The 16,625-nt window shown below is 40.6% G+C and overlaps 1 protein-coding gene across 2 annotated transcripts in view; it reads left to right on the top strand.

The window, feature by feature from the left end:
* Positions 1-1,310: 1,310 nt before the first annotated feature.
* Positions 1,311-16,625, top strand: part of adcy7 (adenylate cyclase 7) — a 68,555-nt gene continuing 53,240 nt past the window's right edge. For both annotated transcript variants that reach the window (XM_033620455.2, XM_033620441.2), the window contains exon 1: positions 1,311-1,468. The gene's annotated coding sequence lies outside the window, so the exon portion shown is untranslated. The remainder of the gene's footprint in view (positions 1,469-16,625) is intronic.

The raw sequence follows: 16,625 nt of genomic DNA, 5'->3' as shown, positions 1-16,625 counted from the left end.
TTTTATTGAGAAATCCTACACTTGAAAAAGCAAACGTGTTAACAATACAACTGTGGGTGATAATCTGTTCGTTTGGTAATTTACCCACTGCAAAAAATCATTTGTATTTGTTAAATGTATTTATTTTTTTATTAATTATATGAACATAGTATGGATAAATGTATTATTAACATTAGAGCCCATATCTTTGAGTCCTATATTTGAAGTAGGATAAGTTGTGGGGAGGGTGGGGTGGGAAGAGTCGATGATCAGGTACAGTAAAATTACCACCTTTATTATTTCATTGGAATGTTTTATTATTTTTTTTCAGTGACAGTTGAGTGACCAAGTTCCTTTGAAAAATCTTTGAGAGACCATTTTACAAGTCCTACGGTAGGAATTTTGTTTTATTATGTGGCTGGTCTACTTACTTTAAAAGGGAGCTGATTTTTATTTTATTTTATAAACTTATAGCAACAAATACTTCAGTATGTCAACCCACCTCCTTCTGTCATTGCAGTACAACAACTAACCTGTAGATGGAGTCATCGCTCTTAGTCTGAATCCACAGAGTTTGGGGCTTGTATACTGCATTTGGATGGTTTATCTGCGTTATTTTTTTGTGTTTGACTGATAATACTCTTATATTTCAACCGATTGAGCAGCTGCACATAGAAAACCTGTCGAGCTGAGTGCTTGCTGGAGGGAGTTACACACCAAAGCACACCACAATCCTTATGTCTCTCTCCCAAATAACCACCCCACTGTAAAACAAAGACAAGTAACCAGCAATAAAATCCACCTTCCATGATATATTATTACTCCACAGAATGTCATGCTCACCGCTGAGCACGTTGAATCCTCTGTGTTAAGACAGTTGAAGCACATTTGATAAGTCCATGCACTAACTTACAGCCAGTTATATTTGGTGTTCAAAGTACGGTTTCTATCCCCACTCCTCCTCATCCTTACCCCTGTGTGCTACAGTTGCGGTTTAAATGCAGTATGTAAGCGCTGGTTTTGTGGCAGACGGACAGGGAGAGAGGTGAATAAAGTTAGCCGTGCCATCTGAATGTCCACTGACCATCTCTCCTCACTGCAGGAAGGCTTCAAACCCAACTGTACTCATCTGAAACATTGTTTCTCTGCAGCTATTCCAATTCATGCAATAAAAACAGTACCATTAAAACCCACGCGTGTTCAGACATGTTCTTGCTTTGCCTTTGAGTCTCACTATTGTCTCTCTGCTTATGTGGTAATGCTGCAACGTAAAGGCCATGTTGTGAAACCTAACTTGATATGGAAAGTTGTATTAGGGTGAAATTAAAAAAAAAAAAACGTGTGTGAGAGCGTTGGTCGGCGCGTGAGGGATGGAGGAGGGGCGTCCTCGCTCGGAGCAGCGCGCGGGGACCACAACACGCGCTCCCAGCCTGCACCTACCGGTCATCACTGTAGATTTTGTCAACGAGACGTTACTTAAACCAGCCAGGTAAGGCATTAAAGCTTAATTTAATAGAAAATAATGGCTCCTGGTTGACGCTCACAACCTTAAACCCAGGTGGCAGTTTTCTCACCGCTCGAGGAAAGGTTAATTGTTGCTTCGCTGAAACAAAAGTAGTCAAAAGACGGGTTTCTTACCCCCAAAGTTTTCACCTCCTGTCAGAAAATGTCGATATGGCTCGAAGGTTATACAAAAGGGAGCATCTTGTTGGAGTTTGGGGTGAATCACGTCGAGTATTAGGTGTTTTTCGTGCCGGGTTTTCACCTGGCTTCTCTTGTCATCCATAGTCTTCATGTGTGGTGCATTTCGGGTTAACGAGACTTGAGCTACCCAACGGGACTAACGTACCTACTTTGGCCCATTGTCATTAACGTCACAACCTCTGAGGTAATCCACGGTATCTGTAAATTTTAGGAGCTTTTCTGTGATATTGCCGCTTGATAAATGGCTCAACTGTGAGCAGTTATGATAGACAGGTATCCAAAATGAGCTGAGCAGTACATTTCCTGTGCACCCCCTTCTAATGGTCTTGTCTTATCTCACCGGTTTGTCAGTCCCTATCTGACATTATACTATAAATTTATCACAAATGTATGTCTGATTGTTAAAAGATTATCCCTGGTTGATCGGAATATGTGTGTAACAGTGCTGGTGTTCATCCAAATGAGTTTTAAAATCTTCCTAAACACTGTCATCTTTCATTTTTTGTTGCCTTCTACACTGACATTGCTGTGAGATCTCTTCAACTCAACCAGTCATCTTTTGTTGTCTTATTTCGGTGACTTGGTGTTCTTCCAACAAAGCCAGACCCCAAAATATCGTCAGGGCAGGAAATGTTTGTTTTTTACAAGTATGCAGAAGTGCTGCTGTGCTGTCTAAGATGCTAACTTGAAAGAGTTTATCTCTTCATATCTCTTCCTGGAACATTATGCTCATGGGCTTAACAGGACTAGCGCCTCTGCCTCAGTGCCTGCACCCTCTCATTTCAGAGTCACCAGTGATGTTGGTCTCTTGTAAAAACTACCACATAAAACAAGACATTTTGAACAATAGAGACGACATAGGGCTGTAAAAGTTTTCTGTTTTACTGCAGCTGGTACATCGCTGGTCTTGCATTTCTTCACAGACTGCTTTAATGTTAAACAGGTGGAGTTATAGCAATCATACACAGTAATGCTAGCCTTACTGTGCCGTTCCCCAATAAAACAGAGTTGAATTGAATTTTGTGAAGAGTTCACAGCACTGGATAATTAATCTGGATAATTCAGAGACCTCACTCTCAATACTTTTCATTGGAACTACTGTCTATTGAAGAAATAGTCCTGAATTTGTTGCTTTACTGTTTGTTATTTATGTCAGTATACCACAATGGCTTTTGAGAGTTGAAAGTAAATACATTATGGGCTTATTTTGTTGTGGAGATGAGAGCAACTCTTTCTAAATGGACAACACTTGGGGTCAGTGTCAACCTCACATTGTCATCCAATGTTTTTATTAACCCAGCAGTGTCCAGCATTTTTGATGCCTGTAATGTTGCAGGCTGGTTGATTTTACCAATGTGAATGTAGAAATTCAACCAACATATATAATGTTTGGAGCAAGGATTATAATGGCTACATTTTGCTAAGCAACCATACATTGACTGTGTTTACATGCAAACAAATCATACCAAAATTGCTAATGGATTATGAAGATTTCTGTTGATCGACTACTCGATTACTCAACTAATTGTTGTAGCTAATGTATTACAAATAATCTGGGGGATTATATGTGTCCTAAATGTGATTGCTAGTCAACGTGTGTTGTTTAAACACCAGCCATAATTCTTCTATACAGTTCATTGGCTGTAGCTTTTCTAAAACAAGTTGTAAAGTGGACTTGTCTTGATATCATCATGTAGTTTAAACACTGGATAAAAGGAAGTCTTGTGGTTTCTATTAGTGGCAACAAGAGATTGCGTAGCTGTGCAAATGTCTTGTGAAAACATCATATGGCACTGTGTTTCTTCATTAGGAAAGTCACTTCTGCTGATTAAAACTGTTTGCTCAAGCTTAATAGCCATTGCTGTTTGCACTGTGGACTAAATCCTTGTTTTATGTTTGCGAAGAATAGAGGAATGGAAATGTGTTAAACCCTGGAATTAAATGACAAATGTTTTTCTGCCACATAGATACATTGAGACTCATGAATATGTCCATAGTGTCACCATCTGCATAAGGACGACAGCTATGATGTGTGTGTGGGGTGGTTATCATTTGGATGATTACATCACTAATCCCTTTGTCTGTTCAGCCTTAGCAAATGGAGGTAGCTTATGGGGTCACCAATAGCTGATTTTCTGTAATGAGGACAGAGCTTCATCACTTTCATTATCTAGCCAGCAGAAAATGTGAAAGTCATACATGGAGTATGATATAACTGGTTGGTCACAAATGTCTCTGAGGTAAAAAAGAAATGCTGAAAGAAATGTACAGGATTAAAAATCAAGTGAGAGGGCAACCAGGGCATTGATTTTTAATTCATGGAGCTTGTTTGTTTGAATAATTGGTAGGCCTATATATGAATACACAGCGGCACTACAGTGGCTGGGGTTAAATTCTTTGTCATGGATCAGCGGATCAATGCACTGCTGCAGTGCCTAGGTCCTTCCAAAGCAAAGCTGTCATCTAGTCTGTGACACATACAGTACATTGGCATTTGCCATTGGTGTGCAATTATCCATTGTGATGCTGCAATGTATCGCATTCTGAAAGGATGGGAAGCTTGTTGTTATTGTGCATGTTATTAGATTAATTCACAGTTTGATGGATCTGGACAGGGATTGTTTGTTGAGTGCTGTGCAGCATAGACACGCGCACACACACACACAAACAAAAAACCCCGGAACAGATCTGTACTGTTTAGAATGACGCCAGAATCTGCTATCCTCATCGTTGTTTTGTGACGAGTCTCTTAATAACCAGTGGTCGAGTTGTTTTGTGTTTCTTTTTCCTCTGTCATGCAGCCTCAGCTGACCAGATGGACAGCATAAAGCAGTGGTTCACAAAGTGAGGGATTAATACTTCCAAGGGTCTGTCAGTAAGGGTTGTCCAAAATGGAGTGTTTATATTTAGAAGATCTGTTCCCATCTTCTCCCTGGGACAAAATGTATCAGCACATTTAGGCTTTTGTGGACTAATGTGCATTGATTTAGGCATCGTTATCATCAGTCCATGCCCTTTGGTGCACTGTTAATTTGAAGAGGCTTTGGCCATGGTTCCTGATGTGCCTTTCTCATCTGTACCAGTGAAAAAGGAAGAAGTGTTTGGTCTGTTCAATTTGACTCACTAATTTTCTTACCATTATACCAAACAAACCTATTAGTGGTCAGATTTGTTATTTTTGTACATCAGCACTGGTGCTAAAGAGAATACTGCTGACATGTGCTGCTCACCTAAACACACGCGTACCCAAATCCGCAAACAGACATGCATCTAGTACATACATAGTCTCTGTCTGTGCTTGACAGTGACAGTGACCTTGACAGGAAACATGGGGAACCTCTACAGGAAATGTGTATGTGACTTCTTGCAGGGTTTCTTTAGAAGTAGGGTTGACACTGTCTGTCAGGCAGACAAATATGCTCTCTTCTTGGACTGCTTTCAGTATGTTTCATGCTCTGTAGTTAACATTATGCTCTGTTGTGTTTCAGAGGTTAGAATAATATTTTCTGTTATGATTAGAGTTTTCATTAAGAACTATAAGTATCAGGCAAAATCTGATTTGTGCAGTAATACTGCAGTAAACCTCGCCCACCTCCCAAACAACATTATTTTCTAAGAATTACTATGAGATAAAGATAATCACACATGCACTTGAAGAAGAGCATGTGTCAGAGCAAACTCTCTACTGCTGAAGACTGAAGACTACCCGTCTCAGTAGAGAAATGCCATTCAGCTTTGTCTTCTCTGAACACACTCACTGGCACACAGAGGCAGGATTGCTCACATAATAGTCATTTTCTGTTGTCATTAGACCCCACTATGTTTTCCAAATGCTTCTAGCCACTCATAAAGCTGATCATTTCACCCATTTCTCCCCTCTCTCTCTCCCATTGTCTCTCTCTTTGTCTCTCATCTTTCATCCTCACTTTCTCTCATCCACTTTCCAGCAGGCTCTCTGCTCTCTCTCCTCCTCGGGCTTGAAATGAGAAAGGCTCCTTTTGGCGGACAGTGTGCTAATCCCTGAACACTCACTGGGGACTAATCGGACTCATTAAGTCAGACTGCTTCCAGCCAGAGATCAGCACTAATCCTTCTTCAGCACAGCCTTTGCCATGCATGTTATAAATGCCCTTTCTCTTTTATTCGCTGCCTTTTCAGTGCAAGTTAAGAAAGACATCAAACTTACAAACTCTGTACTACCTGTACAGAGGGATTTTGCAGTGCCACAGCTAAGTTGTGTAAGAAGACACAGAGGTCCACTTTTAGCTTCAAACATCACCTCAGAATTATTTCTGACACAGTGTATTCATAATGCACTTTTGACAACATGTGTCACATCAGTTTTTTTGGCAAGGATTATACAGGTATAAAACAGCATAAACATTTGTCATTAGATCATCCGTCAGTGATTCATTTCCACCAAAATGTCTGGATTGTTTTTTCACTGCTTAAGCTTGTTTGATCTATTTAAAGCAAGCCTAACCTCATGTCAATACCCAGTGGTCTAAGCGTATGAGGCAGGGGTGTGTAGGGTGGAGATGACCTTTACGTGGGTGATGCTGCTCTCTCCATGTCTCACTCCCAGGATTTCCCCCATATTGTGCTGTGAAATTGTAGGAAGCTTCCTCACTGTAGAAAAATAAGGAATATGAGCAGGACGCCACTGGGTGCGGGTTCCCTAAAGTCACTCAAAGTTCAAAGGTTTCTGTCATTGACGTCATCAAATCTGCGGGAGACTCAATCTCACTGTTTTAAGTGTGCAGTGGAATCTGCGAGTAGACTTTTTTTCTTTATCTTAGATGCTTATTTTTCTTACTTTAACTCTTGACAGATGGAAGACAAGATTTGTTTTCAGTTTGTAGCCATGTAAATTAATTCTGCTAAAATCACCAACTTCAACTTGATAAAATCAACTGACTATGTGGAAACATTTGGCATTAACACATTCCCACAGTCAGCCCCAGCCCATAACCTTGCAAACTAGATGGCTAAATAACAGGTTCTCACTGTCTGATGATCATCCCTTTTTTTAAAAGCCTTGTCACAGTAACAAGGAATCTCTAAATTAAAAACAAATGTATAGCACAAAACAATTGATTGCATGGGTATTTTTCTCCGCGTATAACACACAAATAATCACTTTTGCAGCTAATTATTTTTCAGATTTTCACAATACATTAAAAGGAGATTGCCTGTTATAAATTCAGGTTTGACAAGTGGTTCATAATATACACCTGTGCCTGCAGGGTTCAAAACCTGGTTAATAATTTTCCATTTAACATTGTAAATCTATTACATAATTTCTAAAAAGCACCAATTAGCCAAAGTATACACTACATTTTCAGGAACTGAATATCCCTAGGGGCAGTGTAGTGACTCAGTGGTTGGCAGTCTTCATTCCTGTGTGGAGTTTGGATCTTCTCCCTGTGTCTGGGGTTTCTTCGAGTGCAAACATGCTGGTTGGGTCAAACGGAAACTCTGAATTGCCCCTAGGTGTGAATGGGAGTGTACAGTATTTGTCTGTATGTGTTAGCCCTGTGACAAGGAGGTGACTTGTCAAGGGCATACCCTGTCTCCTGTCCAGTCCGTTCTTGGAGATGCCTGAAACCTGAAATCTTATGACTTGTAACAACAAAATAGGTTAAGTTTTTTTTCTTAAGTTTCAGTTTTTTTCTATAGCCAGCAGTGGAGAGATGACTCTAAATTACGGGAAAGAAAGATGGGAAATAATATGCAAAATAAAGGTCCCTGGCCAGACACAAACGGGGACACTGGTTTAGAGGCACCTTAACCCTTAGACCACCTGAGCTCTGTGAAAAGACTGTGAGCACTGCTTTTAAAGTGTTACTGGTTCCTAAAACACTCTTTTAAAATTTTATGCTATGTTTTCATGCACACCCTGGGTATACATGCCTGCCGCCACAAAAATGGCACCATATTTGCCTGCTGCATTGTGCGTGGTGCTCATGGCTCTGCATTGTAGCATGCGCTTTTATCATAAAAAAAATAATGGATGTAGCTACAGTGACACCACCCGTGACTGCTGTTTTGAAGCCTCGAGTTTGGCATTTCATCCATGGCCATCTTATTGTTTTTGGTGCCAGAGATGACCAAATTTGGATGAGAGGGTAGAGCTGTGGATAAGTGTGTGTAGATCTGACCCATAGACTGTAGCAATGCGTCACAGACATACTGTCACGCAAGCAGCCCGCCCTTAAATATGCATAATATTAAGCCTTAATAAAATGTAGACAGGTGAATTGTATAAAAATTCTCCCCACATACAGTTGTAATGGATGTTGAAATTAGCTGAAGAACCCAAAACTATTTTTTGTCCCAGACTGTAAGCACGTTTATTTTTGCTTTAAAGCAGGGCTTTTTAAAACTGGGGTCTGTGGGGATTAACCCGCTTCTGGAGCCAGCCTCAAGTGGTCATTTGAGGAACTGCATTTTTTTGGCACTTCCTTGCCAGCTTAATTTTTCAGCCTTGGAGATTGCCGTTTGGCTTTGATTAACAAAACTGGACTCCAATTAAATATTCTGTTAGTCCATGTGAGATCTGACCAGCATTGAAAAGATTTGCAAGATCATCTTTACATGAACATTTATATATCGTAATGCAAGCGCACATTCATTAAGCTACACCAGTTGCTGTGGTTTGCAAATGTGTTTCTATGGCGAATCAAATATTCTGGCAATTATCTTCATATGCAGCATCCCCATATACACCTTACAACACATTTTAATTGAACTCACTGTCGTGTGTTCAAATGCCATTGTTATATTCTTATGAGTGGGCAGATCTGGAGAAATGTTTGTATATGGATCTATAGTGAAATGTGTTTTTTCCAAGTGTTCTCTAAAAATTAAAAAAAAAAAAAAAAAACAGGATGGGAAGCACAGTCTGAGGCTATGTGAAATCAAGTATCTCTATTGAACGTGTTTGTTTCTTATCTTTTTAAGTTGATAGCACTATGATAGCACTATAGCACCCCGTGTACTCATAGTTGGGATATTAATTATGTATTGTGTTTTCATCCTATATTCTATCGACACCACCTAACCTGTAAATTTCAGTCACTGTTGTTCAAGACTGCTAATGCATCTTGCTCAGGAAAGCTCTTGAGGGGCCATAAAAGGCCGTGTCCTCTTTTACTTCTGCTGTATGTAGAGAATCAGTGCCGCTGAGATGGGATGCTGTGGAGTGCCATTAGAGAAATGCCTCTTCACCCTATTGTCTGTTAAATTGTTCCATTTCCTGGGCACCTTCCCCGCCCACGGCCCCTTTGTGAAAACACTAATTACAATCTGCCTTTAGCAGTTTGGTGAGAAAATGAATTCCAATGTAAGCACACACTGTAAATGATTTATTTATTTATAAAAAGATACAATAGATCATACATTCAGACACCTAATTCTTGTATAATATGCCTATGATGCACTGAGATGAGATAAAGTGTTGGCTGTAAAATGCTTTGAGCCACATGGATATATATGAAATAACCTTGTGTGGTTTGCTTGTAGTTTGAATGCTGTGTCGAATGTTGAAATACCCTGCAGCCAGTGTGAGCCGATGCATGCCTCCTGTGAATGTTGGTTTGAGTGTGGATGGTGCTGATGTGTGGGTGTCTCGCTCTCCCTCTCTCTTTTTCCCCATTTCAATTTCAGTGTTTTTTGTGCTTGCTGTGGTTCAAGGACATTATGTAATGCTTATGAGAGCACCCCATCTGGAGAAGTGCCATTGAGACGCGGAGTTTGCAGAACTCACTTTAGAACTGAAAAACAGCTTACCTGTGAAAGACATTAGTAACTGAGGACACTAAATGAAAAGAGGAATTTGCAGTACAGCAGGTAAACAGCTCTTAGCCATGAAGGACCATTTTGACACATTTTTGATGGATTTTTGGTGAGTATTAATTTTTGAAGAGTTACAACTCAGTATTACTTGACTTTGACAGTAAATCAAAACTCAGTCTAAAACATCAGCTTCTTATTTAGACCTTAATGATGTGTGTAACTAGTTGGTACACAGACGTCTACACTTGGTAGATGCTGTTTTGTGTCTGTACTGTATCAGCATGTGCATTTGCTCGTGCACAAATGTGTTGTGTTTGCATGTCACAGGGAGGCTTGCGGCACTTTGCTGCTTCAACAAGTCACCCATTGTGCCCGGCTGGTTAATGAGTGATTAGCGAGGATTGGCTCTCTGGTAGATGATCAAATGAATACAGTGGAGACCCTAAGATAAAAGGGGGATGAGCAACTGGATAGCGGCTGGATAGCAATATGGCTGAAGAGTTCAAACTGCACCAGACAGATGCACACAGGGATGCCCCAAGCTGATTGTAGGGAGCGATGACAGGGTCAATTCCAGCGTAATTTAATAACTAGGTATCGGCTAAAAATAAAGCAGATAGAAATCTGATCCTGTCTTTACTGAACTTAACTGGGTTTTATCAACCCCAGTCTGCTAGTGTTGCAGTGCCACTGTCCTGAATGACAGCTGGGTTTGTGAGATGGTGTGGCAGCCTTTTTCCATTTAAGGTCTATCAGTTGTTGTAAAGAGGGCCACAACCATGGCTTGGTTAGCAGCGATATTTTAGTTCATGGGGAGTGCTCCAAATATCCCTGCCCAAGGGCTGGAATCAATACCTGTGCCAAATGTATTTTAAAGGATTTTAAATCTTTTAAAACCTCTGTACTAAACCCTTCGGGCGCAGACAGGACAAAAACATATGGGTATGTGGACACAGGTAATGCCAGCATCTGAAGCATTCTCATCTTATCCTGAAAAGAGTTTTGCAGATTTATTTTTCAGATGGAGCCTGTGAAGTATTTTAAACTCTGTTAGCCTGTACCTGATGCATATTGATGAGGAATGAACCAGACCAATTGGCAACTGCCAAGACTCTTCTGATATTTTTGACCCCAACTCCTTTTGTAATTACAAATTAAGGCCAAGGAAGGAGATTTGTCTGCATGGATTGTGTCATATAGAATTGACACTACACCTTGTCTCAGTGGGTCAGATTCCAAACATTTTTCCATCCAGATGTTCTGTGGCGCCTCAAAGCAGGGTGGGATATATTTTTTGACAGAACCTCTAGCCTGTGGTCATCAAAAGGAGCTGACACACAGTTGAACACAATTAAATTTCAGAAATCATGTCCATTCTTGCTCAGTAACACGTTGAGACCTTAGAACAAATTGCAAATAGTTTCCTAAACAGCTGTGAGTGTGCCTTTTATCCATGGCCTCCTGGATTTACCAAAGTTATTTAAGATATTTTGTCTCTTGTCAGTTTGCTATAAAGCATCACAGAGAGGTTAAACAAGAACAGTTTACCGGAATTAGTATTGCACCATTTATACTGCATCCACCATATGGAGAAAAACACATGAATTTATGACAGTATCATCCTGATTAATGAGAATTTGGTACTGTGGTAGTGGTGAAATATAGTAGAGATGTCTTCAGGAGGATCTGAAACAGTGTCATGTCATCAACCTCAGACACTACAGTTCTGTGTAGTCCTCTTGTTTTTTTTGAACTAGCATTCACGTGTAGACCTACCCACACTGATTACAGAGAGATAACGGTGGTGTGAGCTGTATTTGCTTGTTGAATGGTCATGATTTTATTAAACAAAATTATAACAAAATTAATCACTTCCTCATTTTTTTCTCCTGAGGCACCCTTTTTGACCTTGCTATGGCAACAACTGCCTTTAAAAGATAAGGTTTCTGTTGCTGTGTCACCCAGTACACACACATATACACTCAGTGCGTCCTTTGTGAGGCTGTCACACGGGCCACTGCTGTCACCTTTGGATGCAGTGGTCCAGTGAAGCAGCCCAAAGCTTTAGGCTCAAATGTCTCATAGTCAAAAGGATGCTATGCCACTAATTAATAATAGTTAGCTAACCAATCCTGTGATGTTATTCTGTCTTCCAGTTGATACAAACATTATACAAATGTTTTGAGGCTACATCCCCCTCATTTGTAGGTGTATGAGAAGAGGATTTCACTTTTACAGTGTTTAGTGGACACCTACTGCTGCTCATTACAAGAGCAGAAACCATGTCCCCATGAATCAATAATAAATATTTGGTTCTTATCTGTATCTGTGGTTGCCTATCCTAGATCACTGTTTGTCCTGACATAACTTAAAATCAGTGGCAGCTTTCATAACAGCATCCATCTGTGACTAATTGTGCAGTGGCTGTAGGTTCCCTTTTTATGAAGCTGTCCTTGCTGCGTTGTTAGGGAAATGAGTCACTAAGGAAGTGAGATGGTGTGCGGTCGACTGTATGTCACAAGGTACGGTTGGCCTTCACTAAAGAGAGCTGTTGGAGCATTGAAAACCTGAGAGCTTGTTTGACGTTGGAGCTCAGTAGAGATGCATTCAGATTTAGAGAAATTAGGAGAGAAACGGAGAGAGGAAAGCAGAAAGGTGAAGAGTGCAAAGAGAGTGGGAGGAATACAATTGTAGAACTTGTGGGAAATGTGTTTTTCTTTGTGCTGTCAGTTCATTTACAATAGTCTGAAACTTCCTGTCTTAAAACATGATGCAATCTGCTTTAGATTGTGTTACACCTGTGTAACACATTTGCAGAGGCTGCTCAGACATGCTACATTTCACAGTGTAAGTTTTTTTAGGTGACATTAATCCAGAACACATCTATAGTGAAAACCGGTGACTCTGCACTTTGTGGCAAATGTAATGTAGTTCAGTGATTGCTAACAGCTGACAGTATATTGCACACAAAGCTCTCTGTGTTCCTCTTCTAGATGAAGCCTGTGTGGTGCAAGAAGTGTGTGTGTGTGTGTGTGTGTGTGGGTGTGTGTGGGTGTGTGCGTGCGTGCGTGTGTGTGTGTGTGTGTGTGTGTGTGTGTGCGCGCGCGCATGCGTGTGTGTGCATGTGTGTGTTTATGTCTCAGTATAAGGTGGACAGTCAAGATTATGTTGATATTGGTTGTTTTACTGCATTAGGAAATCCCAATGTCTGCAAGCTGACTGTTTAGGGCACAAAGCTTTTTCCTCAAGCAAAAATCTTTGGTAAAGGCAGGGAGACAGCCATCAGTTGGCTGTCAGTCAGGACAAAAGCTTACAGTTATGCCTTGTCTTTGGATTTCTTTGTTGCTTAATTTGACTGACATGTATCTGGTGATGGTGTTACTTTTTTCAGCAATAGCTTTTTAACAGTTGTAAAAACATTTTTATACATGAGGAGGTGGATAGAAACTTTTACTAAATCAAATACAATATACAACAAATTTGTGTATAAATTAAAGGATAAGTCTGTTGTTCCGTCTTATCAACAAGAATTAAACTGATAATGTATTGATTAAACAAATATTGTCTGTGTCCAAAGTCTGGTGTAGCTCAATCCTGGCTGTAATAGACCTCCGTTGTTGTCTAAAAAATGTTAAAAGCACTACAGTGAGCCACATGCTTGCACTGTGTGACATTTTCCTTTATTACAATAAACATACGCGCTGTAGTTTATCAATCCCACGTACGCTGTTAAGGCACTGTAAATACTCACTAGTGTTCCTAATCCCCCGCTGACAACAGTCCCAAGATGCACTGTTTACTGCTATTTGCTAACAACCACACTGTCCAGCTGTTTAAGGAAATTATTTAGCAAGTTTTGAAAGTGAAAGAATAGGTTTGGGACCTGTTTCTTAACATTGATTTCTTCAGAAGGAACCAGTGGGCTTTGGCTGAGAGCCTCAGACAGGCTGGGAAAGTCAGACTGAAAACAGACTAACACATTTTTAGTTTTGGTATCATCATTGGATTTGCACAAAAGACCAAGATGCTGCATCTAAACACCTTATAAGTACTGACATGTGATGCCCAGTTCAAGCTTTAGTTTGAATCAGCACGGTTATCTCCTTGTTCACAAGCTACATATGAAAACTAGTCATTTGTGAGCTCTGTTGGAGCATAAAGTAACTATTCATTGGTCCTGTTAAATATGCAGATGAAACCAGTCTTTTTTAGTTGTGGTTGGAGTCATACCCTCAACAAATAGGATGACTTCTTCACACCTGGATGACTTTGTCTATATGCAGCACAGAGCGAGACTGTGAGTCATTTGGGAGGGGCTGTAGTGAGAATTCAGTCACCTCAAGCCAGTTCCTTTGAGAAATCAAGTGGGAGTAACCTCGCCTTCACCCAACTTAGCCAAAAACTCTTCTTCCCACTCAGCCGCAGAAATCCCAGGAAGGGTGCTGCTGCCTGCAGACATTCCTAACTTTGTGGCTGTTTGACAGCGATGCTTTCGTACGCATTCCTTGGCTCACAGTTACAAAACATCAGGGATGGTTTTTAAAAAACGTGTAACTCCAGCCATGCCCCGTACTGTAAGACTGCCACGAACAAGGCCTCCATTGAGAGTCACTAAGAGTAGCCTGCTTTTGGCCACCCGGAGGTGGAGGCTAAACTAACACAAGTCAGCTGTATTGAAAGGCATTGCAGGAACATAAAGAGTGCTAATGAAGACACTCAGTAAAGAGACAAGGATGCTATTAGTTAAATCCTCAGGCTCCATCCACTCCAGTCATCCATAGCTCCCAGGAGGCATTTGAGGTAATGAGATCCCTCTGTGCTCCTTCTGCGTCACTCCCACCGTCTGACCTCTCTCCTGCTGCACAGTTGTAATTGAAGGCTTAGCAGAATTTGCCGTTCCATGCAATGCTTATAGCACATACAGTCAGCATTTCTTCTCCCTGTCACAATGTTATTTTTCTCAGCGCAGCTATTCATGCATTTCCCCACGTTTACATGATGGAGTCACTCAATCGACTTTGTGGTAAGGCAGCTGGGTTTTAAATGTTAAGTGACAGTCAAACTGTTTGAAGCTTATAGCGTAGCTATATGGGGAAAAGTGCCCTATCTATTTGACCTGTCGAATTTAAAGTCATTCAGCATCCATAGCTCAGTAGACCCGCTCCTGCACTGAAGCGTGTGCCTTGATCAAGAGCAGTGACAGGAAGTCAATATTATGCATACTGCTGTCTTAGGACGCAGGAGAAAACCCATACAAACATTGTGATGCAGCACTGCTAATCAATGAGTCACTGTATCACCAATAAAAGTTTTATACCGATGGTCTCTGAGCAACACTGCTAGGGCACTTAGGGTTTAAGTGCTTGGCTCAAGGTCAGCTTATCAGTATTTTTTTAAAAGGGTGGGAGAGTGTCGCTGAACGTCTTGTCACCTCACCCCTTTGTAATATCACTTTTGGCTGCCATCAAGACCTGTGCCCTAGCGCAAGCATGTTGTTGGCTCTGGCTGGATAGTGTAGTGTATGTTAGTGTGCGTGAGGGTGTGTGGACTGGGTGTGTTCGACAACACTTAGTGGTCCTCTATGTTTGAGCCAGAGCCAGGCAGCTGTCAGCCTTTGCAGACAAGCTGACTCCTCCCTGCCTGCACACCCATTGCCATCCAGAGTCTGCCCTTAAGAAGTAGATACTGAAAGTGTATCTAACCACTACTGGCATGTTCTCATATCCTTTTAAGTGTGATTTGTTTCCGTGTTGAAACATAGGTATAGAACGCTATTTTGGTGTTCAGCCAATTTCAGTTTTTTGGACCTCTTAAGAGTGTTTATGCAAATGCAGGGCAGTTGAACTGGATTTCTTGGGTGCCCATGTTGATGTGCCCACCTCTTGTATAATTCTCAAAGCTCAGAGCACCATTGCAGACAGCACTGTGTAATTAGTTAAAATTTTGTGTATGTATGTTTTGTTTGTATGCAGCATTACAGATTATCATAGTCTGGCAAGTGCATAAATATGTTTGCAAAAAGGATTTTTGCCCTTCTCCCGGATTCAGATGAAAGCGCCATATAATTCTATGTGGATTAGACCAGTTACAGACACAGAGGTTCATAATACTCCCTCTAGACCCCCCCTCTACACACAGATGCTTTGACTAACAACGTGCTAGTGCATCCTTCCTGGCTTCCCACCCACAAGCACTGCATGAACAATTGGTGTACAGTGTTAAAAGCAGTTTCAAGGAGTCCTCTTGCCTGTAAGTGTGCTGCCTCGGTAAAGGGTTACATACCGCTATCAACTTAAATCAAGTTGTGCATTGAAAAATGAAATTTTGCAGCTTTGCAAATGTCTGTGACAGCTGGAGCAAAGAAAATAAGAAGTGGAAAACAGTGACACACACAAGGAAGGAGCAAGTTCAGAAAGGCTGATGGTGACCACAGAATCCAAGAGCAAGTTTATTTATGTCACAGGTCTATAAAAAGGTCAATAAACTGCCACAGAATACAAGCTAAAGGTATCGCAACCTAAAGTTAAGGATAAAAAAATCAGATTTGTTGATTTTGACATGAAGTTAATCCAACCACAACAAACTTGAAAATTTTTTGGACATATTTCTGCAAATGTAATGCACAGTTTCTCTTTGTGTGCTTAAAATAATAAATTGGGGGAAATACATCAGTGAATGGGGAATTTGCAGGTTTTTGCATTAAAACTCTCTTTGGCAAAAATCATAGACTGCAAATGTTTCTTGTCGCCAGCTAAGTCTGTGTATTTTTGCTTTAGAAAGATTTTTCCTACCTGTGTCTGCACAGCGCTTTCAGTGCTGAAGTATTCTTTGTTTCGTATGCGCTGCACCTAATCAAAGTCTTGGTCTGCAGTCTGAAGGCCATTACAAATCTTTATATTTCTTTACACAGTTTGTAATTGATTTTGAAGTATATTTAATTGATTGTCTTTCTGTTATCTAACCATTTTTTCATCTTCAATTTCCCCATGACACTTGCCTGGAACATTAGCATCCAGTAAATGTTTGGCTACTAAACAACACCAAAACATAATAGATCCACTGCCATGCTGTACGTTTGACAGACATTTGGCACTATTTTCATGCAAATATGAAATATTGTTCTTATTAATCAAACCAAATTTGTA

Source organism: Epinephelus lanceolatus, chromosome 2 (assembly GCF_041903045.1).
Source record: "Epinephelus lanceolatus isolate andai-2023 chromosome 2, ASM4190304v1, whole genome shotgun sequence".
In the NCBI taxonomy this organism is placed as follows: Eukaryota; Metazoa; Chordata; class Actinopteri; order Perciformes; family Serranidae; genus Epinephelus; species Epinephelus lanceolatus.
The sequence above is the reverse complement of the archived record's forward strand: the minus strand, read 5'-3'. Positions and strand labels throughout refer to the sequence as shown.